Genomic DNA, 17021 nt, shown 5'->3' on the forward strand with positions numbered 1-17021 from the left:
GGCTGAATGAAGAAGCCAACAGAGTTTGTCTTTGGTGTCAGGCACTTCCCAGCCACAATCTCCTCAGTTCCCGGCTGTTCTGCAGTCCCTGCCTGCCAATCTCAGCATATATCAAGGATGCATCCATTTGGGGTGACCTGGGCACCTATGTCATTCCCCTGCCCTGTTAGAGATCCATTTTCCAGAGGCTCCTACAGAAGGGTGCTGCCCCAAGGATGGGGAGGTGTCGGCACCAGATCTGGGCTCCAGAACTGGGGTGCTATGTGACCTTGTGCAAAGGATAACTCTACTCCTCATGAAGCAAACCTACAAAACAAGGAGAGCAATACCCCTTTAAGTGTTTTATGTGAAGAATGGCAATGGCTGGAACCCTTTAGCACATGCTCAGTGCTCATTAACCACTTGCTAAACTATTACTATTAAGCCTATGACCCCCAGGCTGCTTGATAGGCATGGCAGTTGGCTGGGTGTGAGGCTCTGCTGAAAGGAGGCTGGATTTGTTTGAAGCTGGAGAAGAGAGAAGGAAGTTGCCTTGAGCCCAGGTACTGCCTGAAAAAGACAGCAGTGAAATGCAGAACTCCTCAGAGAAGAGGGAAGCATTGAAGGACATTTAGGGAAGGTGAAGATGGCAAGGACGGCAAAATCAACATGCTTGCTTTGCCATTTTACCCAAAGATGGACCACCCTCAAGCAAATGCAAGTTTCCTGCCCACCATTGTCCCCAGCCCTTGTCTTCCACCCTGCAGCCCACACATGTCCCATCACCTCACAGCCTTGCTCTGATCCCTGAGAATGCAAACGCAGACCTTTCTGTGTATTGGGGTGGATGGCTGGGCAGAAAGATGTGGTTTGTTGAAGGCACTCTGGACAATCTAAGTGTTGAAAAGCCCATGGGACAATGTGCAGAACTTTCCACCAACAGACTCCTGGGCAACTTGGAATTGCACCAGGGGCCTCTCCACTGGTGCAGTTGACATCCAGAAGTTAGGAAGACGCTGGACAGAGATGCATGTACCGAAATCTCAGGCTCTTGGATGCACAGTGCCTCCCCGTTGGATCTTGGAAGGTCTGCTGGTTGGAAGAGTGGTTAGTCCCACAGAAAAGCCTACTCCACCAAGTGTCAGTTGGGCTGTGGGGCCTATTCTGCCTCCTTCAGGGCTGCCTACAGACAGGAAGGCCCAGGAACAAGATGCATGACCTGGGCAGGGCTGCCATGGAGGCTGAGGCAACCACATGTCCGGGTTCCTTGCTGTCTTGGAGCAGCCTTGCAAGGAACCAACAGCACTTACCCCAATTCTGCCCCATGAGATCATCACAAATAAAATCAAAGAAGAGATGTGCTGGTACATCTTCAATGCTGCAGACATAAATAAGGCAATTTCGCTGTGACCTGATCACCCCCACATGCCATTTAATTATTCATAACCACCCTCAATAACTACTGCTTTTCAAGACAATGAATGAAGCTGTGGTGTTTCTGCTGAAGGAAGTGAATGGGCCCGCACTGCCCCAGCCAGAGACCGACTGGAGCTATCAGGCGCCACTTCCTCCATTAGCGCTCCAAGCCCAATTCCCTCCCATCAGTCATTTCGGGCCTTATCTTATCGATCCCTGTAATAGCAGGCAGTAACAATTTATTAGCAATTTTCTGGAGTCTCTGCATCCCAGCTAGATATTTTTCCATCTAGAGATCTGAAGTGATATTTCTTCTAAATCTGGCTCTCTTCAAGGTGCTCAGGGAGGCCCGTGTGATTGATGCTGTGATGCCTACAAAGAAGGACCAATTAAATTAGCACATTAATATTATTTCCTTTTTTTTTCTATTTATTTAAGTTGTAAAAAATATTTTTTTTTCCTGCCTTTGGTATCACTTAACCTGCTTGCTTGCTTGCTTGCTTGCTTGCTTGCTTGCTTGCTTGCTTGCTTGCTTGCTTGCTTGCTTTCTCTCTCTCTCTCTCTCTTTCTTTCTTTTAATTGTGCTTTAGGTGAAAAGTTTGCAGCTCAAGTTAATTTCTCATACAAAAATTTATGCACATATTGTTATGTGTCAGTAGTTGCAATCCCTATAATGTGACAGCACACTCACCTTTTCCACCCCCGGTTTCCGGTGTCCATCCAACCAGCGCCTGTCCCTTTCTGCCTTCTCACCCTGCCTCCAGACAGGGGCCGTCCATTTGGTCTCGCGTATCTGCTTGAACTAAGAAGTACACTTTTCATGAGTATTATTATTATTTTTTTTTTTTATAATAACTTTTATTAAGCTTCAAGTGAACGTTTACAAATCCAATCAGTCTGTCACATATAAGTTTACATACATATCACTCCCTACTCCCACTTACTCTCCCCGTCTTGAGTCAGCCCTTTCAGTCTCTCCTTTCTTGACAATTTTGCCGGCTTCCCTCTCTCTCTATCCTCCCATCCCCCCTCCAGACAAGAGTTGCCAACACAATCTCAAGTGTCCACCTGATATAATTAGCTCACTCTTCATCAGCATCTCTCTCCCACCCGCTGACCAGTCGCTTTCATTTCTGATGAGTTGTCTTCGGGGATGGTTCCTGTCCTGTGTCAACTGAAGGTCTGGGGAGCATGGCCGCCGGGATTCCTCCAGTCTCAGTCAGACCATTAAGTTTGGTCTTCTTATGAGAATTTGGGGTCTGCATCCCACTGATCTCCTGCTCCCTCAGGGGTCCTCTGCTGTGCTCCCTGTCAGGGCAGTCATCGATTGTGGCCGGGCACCAACTAGTTCTTCTGGTCTCAGGATGATGTAGGTCTCTGGTTCATGTGGCCCTTTCTGTCTCTTGGGCTCTTAGTTGTCATGTGGGCTTGGTGTTCTTCATTTTCCTTTGCTCCAGGTGGGTTGAGACCAATTGCTGCATCTTAGATGGCTGCTTGTTAGCATTTAAGACCCCAGACGCCACATTTCAAAGTGGGATGCAGAATGATTTCATAATAGAATTATTTTGCCAATTGACTTAGAAGTCCCCGCAAACCATGTTCCCCAGACCCCCGCGCTTGCTCCGCTGACCTTTGAAGCATTCATTTTATCCCGGAAACTTCTTTGCTTTTGGTCCAGTCCAATTGAGCTGACCTTCCATGTATTGAGTGTTGTCTTTCCCTTCACCTAAAGCAGTTCTTATCTACTGATTAATCAATAAAAAAACCCTCTCCCACCCTCCCTCCCTCCCCCCCTCGTAACCACAAAAGTATGTGTTCTTCTCAGGTTTACTATTTCTCAAGATCTTATAATAGTGGTCTTATACAATATTTGTCCTTTTGCCTCTGACTCATTTCGCTCAGCATAATGCCTTCCAGGTTCCTCCATGTTATGAAACGTTTCAGAGATTCGTCACTGTTCTTTATCGATGCGTAGTATTCCATTGTGTGAATATACCACAATTTATTTACCCATTCTTCCGTTGATGGACACCTTGGTTGCTTCCAACTTTTTGCTATTGTAAACAGAGCTGCAATAAACATGGGTGTGCATATATCTGTTTGTATGAAGGCTCTTGTATCTCTAGGATATATTCCTAGGAGTGGGATTTCTGGGTTGTATGGTAGTTCTATTTCTAACTGTTTAAGATAACGCCAGATAGATTTCCAAAGTGGTTGTACCATTTTACATTCCCACCAGCAGTGTATGAGAGTTCCAATCTCTCCGCAGCCTCTCCAACATTTATTATTTTGTGTTTTTTGGATTAATGCCAGCCTTGCTGGTGTGAGATGGAATCTCATCGTAGTTTTAATTTGCATTTCTCTAATGGCTAATGATCGAGAGCATTTTCTCATGTATCTGTTGGCTGCCTGAATATCTTCTTTAGAGAAATGTGTGTTCATATCCTTTGCCCACTTCTTGATTGGGTTGTTTGTCTTTTTGTGGTTGAGTTTTGACAGAATCATGTAGATTTTAGAGATCAGGCGCTGGTCGGAGATGTCATAGCTGAAAATTCTTTCCCAATCTGTAGGTGGTCTTTTTACTCTTTTGGTGAAGTCTTTAGATGAGCATAGGTGTTTGATTTTTAGGAGCTCCCAGTTATCCGGTTTCTCTTCATCATTTTTGATAATGTTTTGTATTCTGTTTATACCTTGTATTAGGGCTCCTAGGGTTGTCCCAATTTTTTCTTCCATGATCTTTATCGTTTTAGTCTTTATGTTTAGGTCTTTGATCCACTTGGAGTTAGTTTTTGTGCATGGTGTGAGGTATGGGTCCTGTTTCATTTTTTTGCAAATGGATATCCAGTTATGCCAGCACCATTTGTTAAAAAGGCTGTCTTTTCCCCAGTTAATTGACACTGGTCCTTTGTCAAATATCAGCTGCTCATACGTGGATGGATCTATGTCTGGGTTCTCAATTCTGTTCCATTGGTCTATGTGTCTGTTGTTGTACCAATACCAGGCTGTTTAGACTACTGTGGCTGTATAATAGGTTCTGAAGTCGGGTAAGGTGAGGCCTCCCACTTTCTTCTTGTTTTTCAGTAGTGCTTTGCTTATCCGGGGCTTCTTTCCGTTCCATATGAAATTGGTGATTTGTTTCTCTATCCCCTTAAAATATGACATTGGAATTTGGATCGGAAGTGCGTTAAATGTATAGATGGCTTTTGGTAGAATAGACATTTTTACTATGTTAAGTCTTCCTATCCATGAGCAAGGTATGTTTTTCCACTTAAGTATGTCCTTTTGAATTTCTTGTAGTAGAGCTTTGTAGTTTTCTTTGTATAGGTCTTTTACATCCTTGGTAAGATTTATTCCTAAGTATCTTATCTTCTTGGGGGCTACTGTGAATGGTATTGATTTGGTTATTTCCTCTTCGGTGTTCTTTTTGTTGATGTAGAGGAATCCAAGTGATTTTTGTATGTTTATTTTATAACCTGAGACTCTGCCAAACTCTTCTATTAGTTTCAGTAGTTTTCTGCAGGATTCCTTAGGGTTTTCTGTGTATATAATCATGTCATCTGCAAATAGTGATAACTTTACTTCTTCCTTGCCAATCTGGATACCTTTTATTTCTTTGTCTAGCCTGATTGCCCTGGCTAAGACTTCCAACACGATGTTGAATAAGAGCGGTGATAAAGGGCATCCTTGTCTGGTTCCCGTTCTCAAGGGAAATGCTTTCAGGTTCTCTCCATTTAGAGTGATATTGGCTGTTGGCTTTGCATAGATGCCCTTTATTATGTTGAGGAATTTTCCTTCAATTCCTATTTTGTTAAGAGTTTTTATCATGAATGGGTGTTGGACTTTGTCAAATGCCTTTTCTGCATCAATTGATAAGATCATGTGGTTTTTGTCTTTTGTTTTATTTATGTGATGGATTACATTAATGGTTTTTCTGATATTAAACCAGCCTTGCATACTTGGTATAAATCCCACTTGATCAGGGTGAATTATTTTTTTGATGTGTCGTTGGATTCTATTGGCTAGAATTTTGTTGAGGATTTTTGCATCAATGTTCATGAGGGATATAGGTCTATAATTTTCTTTTTTTGTAATGTCTTTACCTGGTTTTGGTATCAGGGAGATGGTAGCTTCATAGAATGAGTTGGGTAGTATTCCGTCATTTTCTATGCTTTGGAATACCTTTAGTAGTAGTGGTGTTAACTCTTCTCAGAAAATTTGGTAGAACTCTGCAGTGAAGCCGTCCGGGCCAGGACTTTTTTTTGTTGGGAGTTTTTTGATTACCGTTTCAATCTCTTTTTTTGTTATGGGTCTATTTAGTTGTTCTACTTCTGAATGTGTTAGTTTCGGTAGGTAGTGTTTTTCCAGGAATTCATCCATTTCTTCTAGGTTTTCAAATTTGTTAGAGTACAATTTTTCATAATAATCTGAAATGATTCTTTTAATTTCATTTGGTTCTGTTGTGATGTGGTCCTTCTCATTTCTTATTCGGGTTATTTGTTTCCTTTCCTGTTTTTCTTTAGTCAGTCTAGCCAATGGTTTATCAATTTTGTTAATTTTTTCAAAGAACCAGCTTTTGGCTTTGTTAATTCTTTCGATTGTTTTTCTGTTCTCTAATTCATTTAGTTCAGCTCTAATTTTTATTATTTGTTTTCTTCTGGTGCCTGATGGATTCTTTTGTTGCTCACTTTCTATTTGTTCAAGTTGTAGGGACAGTTCTCTGATTTTGGCTCTTTCTTCTTTTTGTATGTGTGCATTTATTGATATAAATTGGCCTCTGAGCACTGCTTTTGCTGTGTCCCAGAGGTTTTGATAGGAAGTATTTTCATTCTCGTTGCTTTCTATGAATTTCCTTATTCCCTCCTTGATGTCTTCTATAACCCAGTCTTTTTTCAGGAGGGTATTGTTCATTTTCCAAGTATTTGATTTCTTTTCCCTCGTTTTTCTGTTATTGATCTCTAGTTTTATTGCCTTGTGGTCTGAGAAGATGCTTTGTAATATTTCGATGTTTTGGACTCTGCAAAGGTTTGTTTTATGACCTAATATGTGGTCTATTCTAGAGAATGTTCCATGTGCGCTGGAAAAAAAAGTATATTTTGCAGCAGTTGGGTGGAGAGTTCTGTATAAGTCAATGAGGTCAAGTTGGTTGATTGTTGTAATTAGATCTTCCGTGTCTCTGTTGAGCTTCTTACTGGATGTCCTGTCCTTCTCCGAAAGTGGTGTGTTGAAGTCTACTACTATAATTGTGGAGGTATCTATCTCGCTTTTCAGTTCTGTTAAAATTTGATTTATGTATCTTGCAGCCCTGTCATTGGGTGCGTAAATATTTAATATGGTTATGTCTTCCTGATCAATTGTCCCTTTTATCATTATATAGTGTCCTTCTTTATCCTTTGTGGTGGATTTAAGTCTAAAGTCTATTTTGTCAGAAATTAATATTGCTACTCCTCTTCTTTTTTGCTTATTGTTTGCTTGATATACTTTTTTCCATCCTTTGAGTTTTAGTTTGTTTGTGTCTCTAAGTCTAAGGTGTGTCTCTTGTAGACAGCATATAGATGGATCGTGTTTCTTTATCCAGTCTGTGACTCTCTGTCTCTTTATTGGTGCATTTAGTCCATTTACATTCAGGGTAATTATAGATAAATAAGTTTTTAGTGCTGTCATTTTGATGCCTTTTTATGTGTGTTGTTGACAATTTCATTTTTCCACATACTTTTTTGTGCTGAGGCGTTTTTCTTAGTAAATTGTGAGATCCTCATTTTCATAGTGTCTGACTTTATGTTAGTTGAGTCGTTACGTTTTTCTTGGTTTTTGTCTTGAGTTATAGAGTTGTTATACCTTTTTGTGGTTACCTCATTATATACCCCTATTTTTCTAAGTAAAAACCTAACTTGTATTGTTCTATATCGCCTTGTATCACTCTCCATATGGCAGTTCAATGCCTCCTGTATTTAGTCCCTCTTTTTGATTATTGTGATCTTTTACCTATTGACTTCCATGATTCCCTGTTATGTGTATTTTTTTTTTTTAATTAATCTTAACTTGTTTTTGTGATTTCCCTATTTGAGTTGATATCAGGACGTTCTGTTTTGTGACCTTGTGTTGTGCTGATATCTGATATTATTGGTTCTCTGACCAAACAATATCCTTTAGTATTTCTTGTAGCTTTGGTTTGGTTTTTGCAAATTCTCTAAACTTGTGTTTGTCTGTAAATATCTTAATTTCGCCTTCATATTTCAGAGAGAGTTTTGCTGGATATATGATCCTTGGCTGGCAGTTTTTCTCCTTCAGTGTTCTGTATATGTCGTCCCATTCCCTTCTTGCCTGCATGGTTTCTGCTGAGTAGTCAGAACATATTCTTACTGATTCTCCCTTGAAGGAAACCTTTCTTTTCTCCCTGGCTGCTTTTAAAATTTTCTGTTTATCTTTGGTTTTGGTGAGTTTGATGATAATATGTCTAGGTGTTTTTCTTTTTGTATCAATCTTAAATGGGGTTCGATGAGCATCTTGGATAGATATCCTTTCGTCTTTCATGATGTCAGGGAAGTTTTCTGTCAGGAGTTCTTCAACTATTTTCTCTGTCCCCCCTCCCTGTTCTGGGACTCCAATCACCCGCAGGTTATCCTTCTTGATAGAGTCCCACATAATTCTTAGGGTTTCTTCATTTTTTTTAATTCTTTTATCTGATTTTTTTTCAGCTATGTTGGTGTTGATTCCCTGGTCCTCCAGATGTCCCAGTCTGCATTCTAATTGCTCGAGTCTGCTCCTCTGACTTCCTAGTGTGTTGTCTAATTCTGTTATTTTATTGTTAATCTTTTGGATTTCTACATGTTGTCTCTCTATAGATTCTTGCAACTTATTAATTTTTCCAGTATGTTCTTGAATAATCTTTTTGAGTTCTTCAACAGTTTTATCAGTGTGTTCCTTGGCTTTTTCTGCAGATATCCTAATTTCATTTGTGATATCATTAAGCATTCTGTAAATTAGTTTTTTATATTCTGTATCTGATAATTCCAAAATTGTATCTTCATTTGGAAAAGATTTTGATTCTTTTGTTTGGGGGGTTGGAGAAGCTGTCACGGTCTGCTTCTTTAAGTGGTTTGATATGGATTGTTGTCTCCGAGCCATCACTGGGAAACTAGTTTTTCCAGAAAATCCGCTAAAAAAAACTGCGATCAGATCCCTATCAGAGTTCTCCCTCTGGCTCAGGCTATTCAGATGTTAATGAAGCCGCCTGGGGAGGGTGGGGGAGGGAACAGAGAGATAGGAGAGTAGCACCTCAGAATATAGCCAGAGTTGCTTGTCTTGCTTGGAATGACTGTTATATCTGAGATTCCCGCGGGCGCGTTGCCTATGTGTGCTGACTGTGTGGAGATTGCCCCCAGGGGGTCTGGCCCGCTGGAGTCACGGTCAGATCCTCCGCTTCCAGCTCCACGCCCAGCGTCAAGGCTCCCCTACTGGGACGGTGCACTCTCAACTCCAAAATCAGTCGCTGCCTCCCGGGGACTTCTCTTCCCTCCAGCCGCGTGGCCGTGCCGCCCCCTTGAACCAGGTAGGCCCCCTCCCGGGGTTAGTTCAGATGGGTGGAGTAGCTCCCCGTGCTTGTGCCGCGACCGAGTGTCCCAGCTGGAACGCTGTTCTCCCCACTCCAATACCAGTCGCTGCCTCCCGGGGACTTCTCCTACCGGCTGCGTCCCACGCCGCCCGCGCGACCCGGCTGGTCCCCTTCCCGGGGTTAGTTCAGGGGGTGGAGCAACTCTCCGTGTTTATGGCGTACCTGCGTGCAGTCCAAATCCCTGCGAGACGGTTCCCCGGCTCGGATGCTGCTCTTTCTGCTCCAAGATCAGTCACTGCCTCCCGGGGACTTCTCCTACCGGCTGCGTCCCACGCCGCCCGTGGAACCGGCTGGTCCCCCTCCCGGGGTAGTTCAGGGGGGTGGAGCAGGTCTCTGTGCTTGTGCCGTACCTGACTGGTACGCTGGCTCCAGGCTCTGGAAGCAATTGCTGCTTCCCCGTATTAGTTCGTTCTCCGTCTCTAAATCTGTGTTTGTTGTTCAGGGTTCGTAGATTGTTATGTATGTGATCAATTCACTTGTTTTTCCGTGTCTTTGTTGTAAGAGGGATCCGAGGTAACGTCTGCCTAGTCCGCCATCTTGGCTCCGCCCCTTCATGAGTATTATTTTATGTTTTATAGTTCAGTCTAATCTGTGTCTGAAGAGTGGGCTTCGGGAATGGTTTTAGTTCCGGGTTAACAGAGCGTCCAGCAGCCACGGCTTTGGGGGTTCCTCCAGTCTTAGTCAGACCATTAAGTTTGGTCTCTTTATGTGAATTTGAGTTCTGCTCCACATTTTTCTCCCGATCAGTCAGGGACTGTCTGTTGTGTTCCCTATCAGGGCGGTCACTGGGTACCATCTAGTTTTTTTGGTCTCAGGTTGATGGAGTCTCTGTTTTATGTGGCTCTTAGGTCTCTTGGGCTAATATTTTCCTTGTGTCTTTGGTGTTCTTCATTCTCCTTTGCTCCAGCTGCATTGGGAGCAATTGACGCATCGCAAGCTTTTGAAACCCCAGATGCCACTCATCAAAGTGGGATGCAGAACATTTTCTTAATAAACTTTGTTATGCTGATTGACCTATGTATCCCTCGAAACCATGGTCTCCAGACCCCAGTCCCAGCTACTCAGTTCCTTGAAGTGTTTGGTTGTGTTCAGGAAACTTCTTAACTTTTGGCTTAGTCCAGTCGTGCTTACTTCCCCATGTATCGTGTGTTGTCACAGAAGAAAACGTTTTTGACGATTATGAGGGTTGGGAGGGAGAGGAGAATTCACTAACTCAATAGTAGACAAGAATCATCTTAGGTAAAGGGAAGGACAACACATAAAAAAAAATTTTTATGGGTCAAGTCAAGTGAACAACTGTGGGGGTGGTAAGGACCTACAGAGACCAGATGAAAGACAAATAAATTTTTATTTAAAAATATTCCCCTTATAGTATTTCCTTTTTAAAAGCACAGTGATCCTCTGGTTTCCAGCTTCCAGTGTGGGGTGTCAGTGTTGGAGTTGAACGGCAGCCTAGCCTCTTTGCCTTGCTCTAACCAGGAGGAGACCATATGACCCAGCAATTCCATTCCTACACATGTACCCCAAAGACTTGAAAGCAGGAACTCAAACATATATTAGTATACCAATGCTTATTGTAGCATTATTCACAATAGCCCAAAAGTGGAAACAACTGAGGTGTCCATCAGCAGACGAACAGATAAATACACTATGCCATATACATACAGTGGGATATTACTCAACCATAAAGAGAAATGAACTCCAATACATGTTATGACATGGGTGAACCTTAGAAACATTATGCTGAGTGAAACAGATCACACACAAAAGGACAAATATTGTATGATCCCACTTTTATGAATTATCTAGACTAGGCAAACTCATAGACACCAAGGTTGACTAGTGTTTACCAGGGGCGGAAGGGAGGAGGAAATGGGAGTTATTGCTGATACTGAATTTCTGTTTGAGTGGTATAAAACTTTCGGAAATTGATAGTGGTGATGGGAGCATAACATGGTTAAAGTGATCAATGCCACTTAAAAAAGGTTAAAATGGCAAATGTTTTGTGTATATATATATATATATAGCCACATTTCAAAAACCTAAATTGCTTAGAGAAACACCAAAAATCAGTATAACAGGATATATTTATTATGAGTAGATATGATTCAAATTGTGCAGAAGAGGTGCTCAGAAGAGGAAGCAGTGAAAGAGGGTTGGCAGGTCACTGTTACGTTAATTTCTCAGAGGATAACAGGACAGATTACAGAAACAGTCAACAAGGACATGCCATACATCCTAAAACAGCCTCTAGTCAGACCCTGGAATTCCTGCTTCTCGAAGCTAACTGCGCATAGATAATTTTCCAAAAGAACCCAATGCCTACGCAAAATGCCTACACTCCTCAGCTGCTTACTAAGCTACCACCCAAAGGGAAGGTGACACCAGGATACCAGTTGCTACAAGGTTCAAAAAAACACCTGAGGGCAGATGGCCTGTGTGGGTCACCTCAATTCCATGAACCCAGAAATCTGGATTCCAGAGAATCAAAATGATTTTATCACACAATAAAATTAAAGCAAAACTAAACAAAAACTAGGGGAAGAATAAGCCACTTCCCTATTTGATGAATCACAATTTGATTCATGACCCATTTTCATTCCTGAAAATGAAGAACTGGAAAATGATGGCAAGATGACAGCTCATTACATGACCATGACAGCCACCCTGATTTGTGGGAATATGAGAAATTCTGACTCTGAAATGGGCCTAAGGAGTTCTTCTAGATTCTCAACTCCTGGCTGAGCCAGGGAGCCATTAAGGACTCTGGCAGGCATCTGCACTGCAGAATTTCAATTTGTTTATTCTATTAACAAGTGGCTTAAAGGTTAAGTGCTTGGTTGTTAACCAAAAGGTGTGCAGTTCAAACACACCCAGTAGCTCTGTGGGAGGAAAGACCTGGTGATGGGCTTCCATAAAGATTGAAAAAAAAAAAAAAGATTACAGCCTAGAAAATCCCATGGGGCAGCTCTGCTCCATCACGTGGAACCACTATGAGTTGAAAATCAGTTCTACAGCACCTAGCAACAACAACATCCTGTTAACAGAGGCTGAGATAAGGCCAGGGGCTAAGATATTCCAGAGTGTACCAGGGACGCTTCACTTGCCCCAGGAAGGCCCTGCCCTGTTACCCTTTTTTGACTGCTGCTTCCATGGATGTTGATTGTGGATCCAAGTAAAATGAAATCCTTGACAACTTCAGTTTTTTCCCCATTTATCATGATGTTGCTCACTGGTCCAGTTATGAGGATTTTTATTTTCTTTACATTGAGGTGTAATCCGTACTATACAGCAATGCTAGAAGTTATTTTGCTCAGAGTAAAACAGGCTCAGAAAGGATAAGTGATTTGTCCAAGACTCCACAGCAAATAAAAAAAAAAAAATTTTTTTTTTTAATAATAACTGGCTTCAAATGCCAGTCTACCTGCTTTATTATTTTTATAATATTTGTATTATATGAAATTATTAATTTTATATTTTATTATATTATGAATTTATACAGTTATATAATTAATATATAATTATAACCCATTAATATAATTATTTGGAGCAGTGGTGGTTCAGTGGTAAAATTCTTGCCTTCTATGTGAGAGACCTGGGTTCAATTCCCGCCAAGACACCTCATGCTCAGCCAGCAACTGTCTGCCAGTGGAGGGTTGCATATTGCTATGATGCTGAACAGGTTTCAGGGGAGCTTCCAGGCTAAGGTGGACTAGGAAGAAAGGCCTGGCAATTTGCTTCTGAAAATTAGCCAATGAAAAACCTATGGATAACTACAGTCTTACCTACAACTGATCATGAGGATGAAGCAAGACCCAGCAGTGTCTTGTTCAGTTGTGCACGGGTTTGCCATGAGCTGAGAGCTGGCTCCACAGCAGCTGACAATGACAACAATGTTATATATAATGTATATGGCATGTTTATTTATAATATAATATTAATTATAATTATTTATAATACAACAAATTATAATTTCATAGTTATTTTATTATTGTTGTCTCTGAGTCAGAATCGACTTAATGGCACCCAATAACGATGACATATATTTATTATATATTATTATTATTTTTTTTAACTAGACAATAGTTCAGGTGATTCGAAATTCAAAATATACAAAAGGAGCACAATGAGAAGTCCCCCTCCTCAACCTCGTGTTTCTGCCACCCCGTTCTCTCCTCAAAAGCAACCACAGTTAGTTTTTTTGTGTATTTTTCAGAGACGAGGGTATATATAAAAATAATATGCCCATATTCATTTTTTACTCCTTTTATACAAATGGTAAGGGGCCCTGGTGGTACAGTGGTTAAGTGCTCAGCTGCTAACCAAAAGGTTTATGGTTCAAACCCATGAGCGACTCTGTGGGACAAAAGACCTGGCAATCTGTTCCCATAAAGATTACGGCCTAGAAAACCTAATGGGTCAATTCTACTCTGTCACGTGGGATCGATGTAAGTCAGAATTGACTCAATGTCACCCAACAACCTACAAATGGTGCTCATTCTGCTCCTCGTTTGCACCCCTTACTATTTCTTGGAGATCATTTCATTTCACTGTATAAAGAGCTGCCTCGTTTGTATGTATGTCCGTGGTATGAGGATACCATATTAAAACCATTGTTTAATCTCAAGAGATAAATACTTCCCCACTCCCTTGTTTTATACATTTTTAAAAAGAGTTTTATCTTCTGTCTAACTGAACTTTCTGATTTGAACTCAGATCTTCTGGTTTTGGAGCGAACGGAACAGTGGTCAAAACACTCAGTTGCTAACCAAAAAGTCGACTGCTGAACCCAACAGCTGCTCCACGATAGAAGGATGTGGCAGTTTGCTTCCGTACAGATTACAGCCTTGGAAACCCTACGGGGCAGTTCTACTCTGTCCTATAAGGTCGCTATGTGTCAGAATTGACTCGACAGCACTGGGTTTGATTTTTTTTTGGTTTTGGGGCAATAATCTGGCTTTTGCTGGAGAATAACCAAGGAAGGGGTGGTGGACCCTAGGGCTGACCCTACATGGCCAGCTGTTTGGCAGGGTCCCTGCCCAGTCTCTTGGGCCTGCTCCACAAACAGGAGTCCCAACCTTCTGGAGCGATGGCTCCTCTGCCACATACCATGGGATTGGGTCCTCGTTGCCCTCCATCTGTGACTAAGAAGCATTTGTGGGGTTAGCCCACCATCTTCACAGCCATGTCTTCAGGAGTCTAATGAAGTGTTGTATCACATGTCTTATGGATTTACGGAGAGGAAGTTGGGAAACCTTATAACTCTTGATGTCACTCAGTGCAGCACGTTTGATGATTTTACAGTATTAGGGATCACAGTATAACAGAATTTTAAAGGTAGACATGATTAGAGGTCGTCTAGTCTTCTCCTGAGACACTGCAAATGAAAAACAGAGACACAGAGAAATTAAGTGACTTGCTTGAGAACACACAGCTTGACAGTCAGTGGCAGAGGTGGCTGTGACGACTAGAAAATGATTATGGCATTTCCTCCCCTGGCTGCTGGACATATTATGCCACCAGGCAGCTATGTGCCTGAGGAAGGAAATACCAGACAGTTTCTCGATGTGAGCTCAGGGTATCTCCAGTACTTTTACAAATGACCACTGTAAGACATTATTATTCCAGACCATCAAACGCTGGTAAGGATACTCTGCCATTTGAAAAGATTCTACTATTTGATAAAATGAATAACAGTGCCTTTTAATGAATGCTGATGAAAACATCAAGAGAGATAAACGACTCTGGTGGGTGAGCTAAAGCATGCCTCTATCATGACGGTGATCTCTCTGTACTAAAATCCTTATTTTATGTATATGTGTTCCAAAACTGTTTTTATTTCCTATGGCTGTCATAAAATAAATATCACAAAGTGGGTGGCTTTCAATCACAGAAATATATTGCCTCATAATCCTGGAGGCTAGTAGTCCAAAGCAACATGTAGCTGGGCCAAGCTCCCTCTGAAGTCTCTAGGACAAGATGCTTTCTTGCCTCTCTCATCTTCTGTAGACTCAGATGTTCTTTGGCTTGTCGATGCATCTTCACATGGCCATCCTTCCTCTGTCTGTCTCTCCTCTTTTATAAGCACACCACTCAGATTGGATCAGGACCCACCGTACTCCAGTATGATCCCATACTAATTTAACTGATAACATTTTCAAAGACCCTATTTCCAAACAGGGTCATGTTTACAGGTACCAGGGGTTTGGATTTCAACATGTATTTGGGAGCCACAAGTTAATCCACAGCACTCCCAGAGGCGGGTATACCTCACAGTCAGGGATGGCGGCATGCTCTTTCTCTAGCCCTAGTGACTAGCTTGGCCATCTGGTGCATCGTTTGTTCTCAACAGATGTTTGTTGAGCTGAAACTGGGAAGGACCAAAACCTAGCTCATTTTCGAGCACCACAGAGAGTGAGGTGGTATTCTATTGCGGCACATCTTATATATGTGACTTCACTTTGCTGTCTCTTTAGAAGGTGGTTCTCTTACACACTGTCATGTGCAGGTTAGATAGGGCACCCCACCACTAAACTCTCAACCATGGCTGGAGTAATGAAATGGTGGTAACAATTAAGATCTATCATCATAAAAGATATAACCTTGATGATGTCAGAAAAACGGACTTGGGGACCCACCCAAACCAAACCCACTGCCGCTGAATTGATTCTGACTTAGTGACCCTATAGGACAGAGTAGAAAAAAAAAAAAAAAAAACTACCTCATAAAGTTTCAAGGCTGTAATCTTTACAGAAGCAGACTGCCCATCTTTCTCCCGCAGAGCAGCTATTGGGTTCGAACCGCCAACATTTTGGTTAGCAGTCAAGTGCTTAAGCGCTGTGCCACCAGGGCTACTTGACTTGGGGAAAACACCCTGCAATTAAAAGGAGAGAGTTTTAGGGTAGAGTAGGCACAATTGAACTCCCAGGACAGAATTCTTCTCATTGTTTATTCAAATATGAAACTTATCACCTCTAGTAGGTGTTCAGGAAAGATTACAACAATTGGTAAGGAGTCAAAAGCTATTAAATGGACAAAGTGACAACCCTTGTCTGTGCCAGGCCATGTGACCTCACAAAATGCCTTCTCCCTATCTCAGCACTCAAGAGGGATTCCTGAGCTAGATGAATCACGGGTCTGAAATGAACCTAGTACTGTCTATGTTGCTAGGACACACCAAATCTAAAATCACCTCTGTGGGACAGAGATTCTTTGGTGGCAGTGGAAAGAAAGAAAGATGCTCCTGTGCCTAGGATCATACACTAATTTCAGTAGTGACTGCTCCTTGCCTGCACCTCAGGAAGAATTCTGCAGATGTTCTGGGTGTTCAGGCCCGACCTCAGCTGGCTGGTGGCGGCAGGGGTGGATTATCCAATAGGCAAGGTAAGCATGGTGCTTATACTGCTTAACAGATAATCCGCAGTGAACAATTTCACATTTTTTCACCACATCAAAGACTCAGCTTCTAGGTATGGCTGGCATCTGTCTCTCTCCCAACCCCACGGCAACTCCCTACAGAATCAAAGCCTCTTTTCAAATTTACAGTCCCTGACAGAGATGAATTACTCATTGAGGAAGGTAAGCATGGGTTTACGTGTGATGTCCTGTAATGGTTAAGAGCTCAGCTGTTAACCAAAAGATCGGCAGTTCAAATCTACCAGCCTCTCCTTGGAAACCCTATGGGGCTACTCTACTAAATCGTATAGGGTCACTATGAGTCAGAATCCACTCGACGGCAATGGATTTGCTCCTGGGTGGCAGCCAGACCTTGGCGGTAGAGCCAGCATGGTTCCTGCCTATTGGGCCTTCTTGATCATTTCTGTTCTGAGGCTATTTATCTGAAGAATACAGATACTCTCAGAGTCCAGCTCACTAATTGCAGACTTCTAAAGTCATTAAGGAGCATTTGAGCTGAATCAGTTTAAAATTCCCAGCTGAGCACAGCTTTTCCATTCTCTATGTTCACTTGAAGCCCAGGAAAGAAATCCTACAGCAACAGCTGAATTTTATCTTC

Source organism: Loxodonta africana, chromosome 14, assembly GCF_030014295.1.
Source record: "Loxodonta africana isolate mLoxAfr1 chromosome 14, mLoxAfr1.hap2, whole genome shotgun sequence".
Lineage (NCBI taxonomy): Eukaryota > Metazoa > Chordata > Mammalia > Proboscidea > Elephantidae > Loxodonta > Loxodonta africana.